Source organism: Phacochoerus africanus, chromosome 3 (genome assembly GCF_016906955.1).
Source record: "Phacochoerus africanus isolate WHEZ1 chromosome 3, ROS_Pafr_v1, whole genome shotgun sequence".
Taxonomy (NCBI): domain Eukaryota; kingdom Metazoa; phylum Chordata; class Mammalia; order Artiodactyla; family Suidae; genus Phacochoerus; species Phacochoerus africanus.
The window spans coordinates 151,435,147-151,443,160 of NC_062546.1; the positions used below are offsets into that span (position 1 = coordinate 151,435,147).

General features: G+C 36.9%; 1 pseudogene; it reads right to left on the bottom strand.

Annotated features, from left to right (window-relative positions):
- Nucleotides 1-240: 240 nt before the first annotated feature.
- On the bottom strand, nt 241-1,088 carry LOC125122236 (phospholipid phosphatase 2-like; annotated as a pseudogene).
- Nucleotides 1,089-8,014: the final 6,926 nt, after the last annotated feature.

Genomic DNA, 8,014 nt, shown 5'->3' on the forward strand with positions numbered 1-8,014 from the left:
TACTTGGTCCCTTCCCTAACCCAGCAAAAGGGGGTCCAGAGGAAGGGTCCCCCCCAAATGCTAGGAATGCCCCAGGCACCCCCAGATCCCTGGTCCAGTGCCCATGACATGGATCAGTGGAGCTCGCTCCAGGATCCAGCCGGGGAGTCCAGAGCCCTTACCACCATCCCAGGTAAGGGACCTGCCAGGACCACAGGACCCAGCTGGAGGCAGCTCTGGGCCTCAGGAGGAGGAGACCAGCTACCCATAGTGGTTGCAATAGGTCTTACCCAGGGTCAGTGTCAGTGAAAGTCTAGGCTTCCATTCCAGCTCCCCCTCCTCCTGGCTGTGCTGCAGGTGCTGGACTTTGAAGAAGTTGGAGATGTATCAGACAGTGAGGCTGGCCACCAGTGCTCCCTGCAAGAGGCCAATGAGAACATCACTCCAGTAGTGCTTGTGGTTAGGCATGTGGGTATAGTCCACTTAGAGGGCAAAGGCCACTAGGAAGAACTGCACAGTGGGCCTCAGCAGCCATACCCACTTCCAACAGAACCGGGCCTGTACGTAGAGTGCCAAGAACACCATGCTACTGCATCCATGCTACTCCATCCCAAAGGAGGAGTGTCCAGAGCAGAAAGACAGCCTGGACTCGGTGACATTAGCAGTGCTTCCCCTGCACACATCCACCTGCATGTACACCGAGCAGTTGATGCAGCTCCAGTCAGGGTCACACACTGCCAGGAAGTTGGGCTACAGCCGGCTGGTCATGTACTTAGCCAGGTCTGTCAGCAACTGGCTCACTATAGCCCCAAATAGGAATGTCCCTAACACTTTGTAAAGGACAGCCAGCTAGTTGTTGAAGTCAGAGCGGGAGTAGAGTATGTACACCAGGTAGGCCTCCCCGGCTGACACCAGTATGACAGTGGCTGTGATGATGACACTGGCCATGAGCCCATCGGTGACGGTGTACCAGATGGAGTCATCTCCGCATTAGAGACCTCTCTTGTACCAGGTGTTCACCAACGTCAGGATGCTGAAAGTCAGGGAGGTGACTGACACGTGCACAGAAGAAGCACCTCGAGAAGCATGAAGACCCACCTCTGCTCCATGCCACCCCGCCCTGGGCCATGCCCGCTTGCATATGGGCCTGGCCATGGGGTAACATGACCACAGAGCCTGGCCCAACCTGGGAGCAGAGGGCAGGGCAGGGGAGTGGCTGGCAGTGCAGAGCAGAGCAGCCCTGGGGAGGGGTGAGCTCTGCTCCTGCCCAGCCCATGGCGCACTGGGGGGCAATAATATATTATTAAAATCCACTTTGCAGATGAAAAACCTGAATCTCTGAAAGGTTAAGTGGATTGCCCCAGGCCAGTTGGTGTGGATTTTAACCCAACCAGGGGCTCTAAAGCCTTATTTTTTCTTTAAAATCATGCTGTTGGGGGAAGGAGTTGATATGTTTGCAAACTAATGAAAATATCCTCAAGAAGTAAATATTGAAGATTTAATCCAGAGTGCTTGTTGAGTCTTAGAAACATTGGTTCCATTCTTACTTAATACTGACCAGTTTAAAAGTGTCTATGATGATTCTAGTAGTTATAATTGCTTTACTTACTAGACAGAGTTGATTACTTTCATTGTCTGTGTTGCCCTTTGTCAGTGGTTAATTCCAACTATTTCTCATGTTTGTAGTTTCCGTATATTTCAGAAAAGCTCTAAGAGCCAAACAGTTAAAAATGTTCACAATTTTTCACTCAATAGAGTCTCACTATTTTTCTTTCTTTCTTAAAAAAATTTTTGGCTGCCCCATAGCATATTGAGTTGCCGGGCCAGGGATCAGATTCAAAGCACAGTTGTTACCGAAGCCGCAGCTGTGGCAAAGCTGGATCCTTAATCCACTGTGCCAGGCCCATGATCATACTTGTTTCCCAGCGCTTCCAAGATACTGCCAGTCCTGTTGTGCCACAGCAGGAGCTCCATATTTTTATTTCTTTTAAAAATTATTTAATGTTATTTTTCTTGTGATGAGAACTTTTAAGATATACTCTCTGCAACTTTCAAATATATGGTAGATTATTGTTAACTATAGTTGCCATGATGTACGTTATATTCCCAAGACATATTTATCTTATAACTGGAAGTTTGGACCTTTTGATCTCCTTCCCTCATTTTGTCTACCTCCTACTCCTGCCTCTGGCAGACACCAGTCTACTCTATATATGAGTTTGGTTTCTTTTTTCGGAAGGAGGATCTACATATAAATGAGATCATACAGTATTTGTTTTTCTCTGTCTGACTTAATTTGCTTAGCACAATTCTCTCAAGGTCCATCCATGCTAGTACAAAGGGCAACATTTCCTTTTCTCATGGCTGAATAATAAATTCATATTTATATTTTTATATAAATGTGATATATGTGTTTGTGTATATATATATATATCAATGTGATATATTTTCACTATCCATTCACCCATCAGTGTTCACTTAATTTGTTTTATATCCTGGCTATTGTTAATAATGCTTCAGTGAACATGGGGGCACAAATACCTTTTCAAGGCGATAATTGTTTCTGTCAGATAAATACCCAGAAGTGGGATTGCTGGATTTATGGTACTTCTTTTTTTAATTTTTTGAGTAATCTCCATACTATTTGCCATAGTGGCTACACTAACTTACACTATCACCAACAGGGCCCAATGCTTCCCTTTTCTCCTCATCTTTGTCAACACATGTTATCTCTTGTCTTTTTGATAATAGCTATTCTAACAGGTGTGAAGTGGTATCTCATTCTGGTTTTGATTGACATTTTCCTAATAATTTGTGATGTTGAACATCTTTTCATGAGTCTGTTTGCCATCTGTTTGTCTTTGTAAAATGCCTATTTAGATGCTCATTTTTAAATCAAGTTGGTCATTTTTGTTGTATGAGTCCTTTATATATTTTGAATATTAACCCTTATCAGATATATGATTTGCAGATATTGTCTCCCATTCTATAGGTTTCATTTTCTTTTTGTTGGTTTCTTTTGCTGTGCCTAACTTTTTAGTTTGATGTAGCCTCACTTGACTATTTTTGTTTCTGTTGCCTTTCCTTTTATTGGTGTCAAATCAATATTGGTGTGTAATGTCAGCTGTCAGTTTGTTGCATATAGCTTTTATTATGTTGAGGTAAATTCCCTCTATACCCAGCTTGTTGGAAATTTTTTTTTTTATCCTAAATGTATGTTGAATTTTGTCAAATACTTTTTCTTTCTCTATTGAGAAGATCATATTATTTGTATCTTTCATTTTGTTAATGTTGTATACCACATTGATTTGTGGATGTTGAACTGTTCTTGCATTGCTGGTAAAAGTTTTTGCTTTTGATGAAATTTAATTTATCTACACTTCACCCTTGAACAACATGGGGGTCAATTTGTGCGTAATTTATAATTTGTCCTCTGTATCTGTGGCCTTCCACATTCTTGGGTTCAACCAGCCATAGTCTGTGTAATACTGTGTTATTTACTATTGAAAAATATCCAAATACAAGTGAACCCACTCAGTTAAAACCAACATTGTTCAAGGATCTACTATATTTTTCCCTTACTGATTAAGCTTCTAGAGTCATAAATAAGAAACATATATATTGCCAAATTCAAACTGCTAAGATTTACCTTTATGTTTTCCTTTAAAAGTGTTATAATTTTAGCCCCTACATTTAGGTTGATTTATTTTAAGTTAACTTATATATGTGTATGAGGTAGGGGGTCCAACTTTATTAGTTTGCATCTGGATATATAGTTGTCCCAGCATCATTTCTTAAAAAGATAAATTCACTACCCATTGATTTATCTTGGCACCCTTTTCAAAAATTGACCATAAAGGTAAGGATTTATTTCTATACTCTCAATTCTATTCCATTAATCTGTATGTCTATCCTCAAGCCAGTATAACATAATCTTTTTTTTTTTTTTTTGGCTTTTAGTCTTTTTAGGGCTGCACTTGTGGCACATGGAGGTTCCCAGGCTAGGGCTCTAATTGGAGCTGTTGCTTCTGGCCTACACCATGCCAGATCCAAGCCACATCTGTGACCTGCACCATAGCTCACGACAATGCCAAATCCTTAACCCACTGAGCAAGGCCAGGGACCAAACATGCAACCTCATGGTTCCTAGTCAGATTCTTTCCTGCTGCACCACAACGGGAACTCCCCATAATCTTGATTATTATAGTTTTATAGTAAATTGTTTTTTAGACTTAATTTTTTTGACCATGCCACAGCATTGAACCTGCACCAGAAGCAGTGAGCCAAGCCACTGCAGTGACAACACTGGATCCTTAACCCACTCTGCCACAAAAGAACCCCCAAGAATTTATTTTTTAAGGCAGTTTTAGGTTCATAACATAATTAAAATGGAAGTATAGAGACTTTACTTATAACCACTGCCCTTGCATATGCATAGCCACCCTCATTATCAGCATCAATCATCAGATTGGTAATTTGTTATCAAGGATAAACCTACATTAACGTTAAAGTCTATAATTTACCTCAAAGCTAACTCTTGGTGTTATACATAATATGGATTTTGACAACTGTATATTGATATATATCCACCATTGTAACCATACAGAGTATTTTTACTGCCCTAAAAAAATCTTTGTGGTCTGCATATTTATACCCTCTTTACACACCTAGCAACTGGTATTTTTATTTTCTCAATTGTTTGCCATTTCTAGAAAGTCATGTAGTTGGGATCATACAGTATATACTTTTTTAAACTGGCTTTTTTTACTTAGTAATATTCATCTAAGTTTCCTTCATGTCTTTTCATGGATTAACAAACCATTTCATTTTAGTGCTGAATAATAATCCATCACCTGGATATACCACAGTTTATTTAGCTGTTTACCTACTGAAGGATATCTTGATGGCTTTCAAGATTTGGCAATTATGAATAAAAATGTTATAATCATTTGTATGTAGGTTTTTGTGTAGACAAAAGTTTTTATCTCCTTTGAGTAAATAGCAAGGAACATAATTGTTGGATCCCATGGTTAGAGTACGTTAAGTTTTGTAAGAAAACACCAGAGTATCTTCCAAAGTGCCTCTACAATTTGGGATTCTTAGCTCTAAATGAAATCTTCTATTGCTCCAGATCCTCTCCAACATTTAGTGTTGCCAGTGTTCTGGACTTTGACCATCCTAATAGGTGACAGTAACTGGTTGTTTTAATTTGCATTTCCCTGATGACATATGATGTGGAACATCTTATCATAATTATATTACATCTCTATATCATCTTTCCATATGTATATCATCTTAAGTGATTTGTTAATGTTTTTGGTACATTTTTAAATTGGGTTATTTATTTTCTTATTGTTAAGTTTGGAGGGTCCTTTTTATATTTTGGATAACTGTCCTCTGTCAAGTGTACATTTTGCAAATATTTTCTCTCAGTCTGTGACTCATCTTCTCATTCGATTAGTTTTTTTACAGAGCAGTAGTTTTTACTTTGAATGAAGGCTAGCTTATACATTACTTTTTCATGCATAGTGTCTTTAACACATATAAAAAAGCATTGCTGTACCCAAGCTCATGTCCTATGTTATCTTCTGGGAGGTTTTTAGCTTAGCATTTTTACATTTAGCTCCATGATCCACTTTGAATTAATTTTCTGCGAAGGGTATAATATCTGTCTGTATTGTCATATTTTGCATATGAACATCTGTTGTTTTAGAATGGTTTGTTGAAGAGGTTGTCTTTTCTCCATTGTACCACCTTTGCTCTTTTGTAAAATATCAGATTATAGATTATACTCATGGAGTATATTTCTGGACTCTCTTTTTTGTTTAATGAGTATATTGTCTAATCGTTTCACCAGTGTCAAACTATTTTGCTAATTTACTCTTTGATTTCTTACATGTCATGCATCTTTTTTTCTTCCTTCTTTTGCTCCTCTGTTCTTTCGTGTTAAATAAATACTTCCTAATATATTATTTTCATGCCATTGTTTGTTTTAAAATATTTTTAGTTATTTTCTTAGTGGTTCCCTTGAGGATTATGATAAACATGTCACTAATTATCTAGTTCAAATTAATACCTAGCTAAATTTAAGTTTAATGCAGAAACTTTGCCAAAATATCTACATTTCCATATCCCTCATTTCTGCTATTATTTTAATTTTTGTACATTACATAGTTGTGCATCAGTACAGTTTGATAATTATTGCTTTATTCAACTGTCATTTGAAAAGGTAAGAGAATAAAAAACAAAAAATAATCTCTATTTTATCTGTATCTATATAGTTAACTTTTTTCTGTTTTCTCATTTCTTCCTGTGGATTCAAGTTTCTTGTTAGTATTTCAGTATGAAAGACTCCTTATGTTATTTCTTGTGAGACACTTCTTGTCCTTCCTACTGTTCTTGAAGAATAGTTTTGCTGGCCACAGAATTTTTGATTTCAGTAATTTAAAAATGTCATCCCACTGCCTTTTGGACTCTATGGTTGAAGATGGGAAATCATCTGTTAATTTTATCGAGGGTTCCTTGTACATGGTTAGTAATGTGTCTCTTGCTGCAAAGAGATTTTTCATTGTCTTAGACTTTCAAAATTGTTACTATGATGTATCTAGGTGTGACTATCTTTAACTTTATCCTACTTGGAATTTATTAAGCTTCTTGGATAGAGATTAATATTTTTATCAAGTTTTCAGGGGTTTTACCACACTATTTCTTCAAATATTCTTTATGCCCCTTTCTTTCTTTCAACTCCTTTGCAGCTTTGATTCTGTACATATTATCCCACAAGTCTGAAACTCTGCTTGTTTTTCTCCATTCTTTTTTGTCTGTATCTCTGAGTAGATACTATTAGTTGACCTATCTTCTGAATTTTCCTTTGACTAGGTCATTTATACTGTTGATACTCTCTAGTACGTTTTTTCACTTAAGTTATTTTACTTTTCAACTCCAGTATTCCTATTTTTATTTTTTTTAATTACGTATCTTCTTGGTTATTTTATATTTGGTGAGACATCTTTTTCTTAGTTCCCTTTATTTTTTTAGACATAATTCCCTTTAGTTCTTTAAACATATTTATAATAAATAAAATTTAATGTCTTTTTCTATTAACTCTGACATCTGGGCCTCCTTAGGGATAGTTTCTTTTAATTTCTGTATATGGAACTTATTTCACTGTTTAATTTTGTATCTCAAAAGCATTTTTGTTGAAAACTGGACATCTTTAATAATACATGATTACTCTGAAAATCAGATCCCACCCCTTCACAAAAGTTTGTCATTTTTCTGTTTGTCCTGAGCTAATTCTGTGTTGCCATGTGTAGCCACTGATGTCTCTGTTTAGTTAGCTCAGTGGTCAGCTGATGATTGGATAGAGATTTCTTAAAATATATTGAATCAATAATTCTCCTAGTTTTTTTCTAATGGGATTTGTGTGCATGCGGGGGCATATTGCCAATGTTCTGGCAATTTACACTATGTCTTAGCCTTCCTTGTTGATTATGTAGAGGTGTAGGTGATAGCCTTCTGCTCCCCCCCTTATGATTGCTTTGACAATTCTGGGTCTTTTATGGTTCCATATAAATTTTTGGATTGTTCATTCTAGTTCTGTGAAAAATGTCATGGGTAATTTGATAGGGATTTCATTAAAGCTGAAGATTTCTTTGGTTATTATGGCCATTTTAATGATATTAATTCTTCCAAATGGCTTAAAGACTTAAAAATTAGACAAGATATCATAAAACTCCTAGAAGAGAATATAGGATAAACATTCTGATATCAACCATACAAATGTTTTCTTAGGTCAGCCTCCCAAAGCAATAGAAATAGAAATAAAAATAAACCAATGGGACCTAATCAAGCTTACAAGTTTTTGAACAGCAAAGGAAACTATAAAAAAAAAATCCCAAAAAAGACAACCTACAGAATGAGAGAAGTATTTGCAAAAGATGTAACTGACAAGGGCTTAAACTCTGAAATATACAAACAGCTCATACAACTCAATAGCAGAAAACCAAACAATCCAATTTAAAAATGGGCAGAA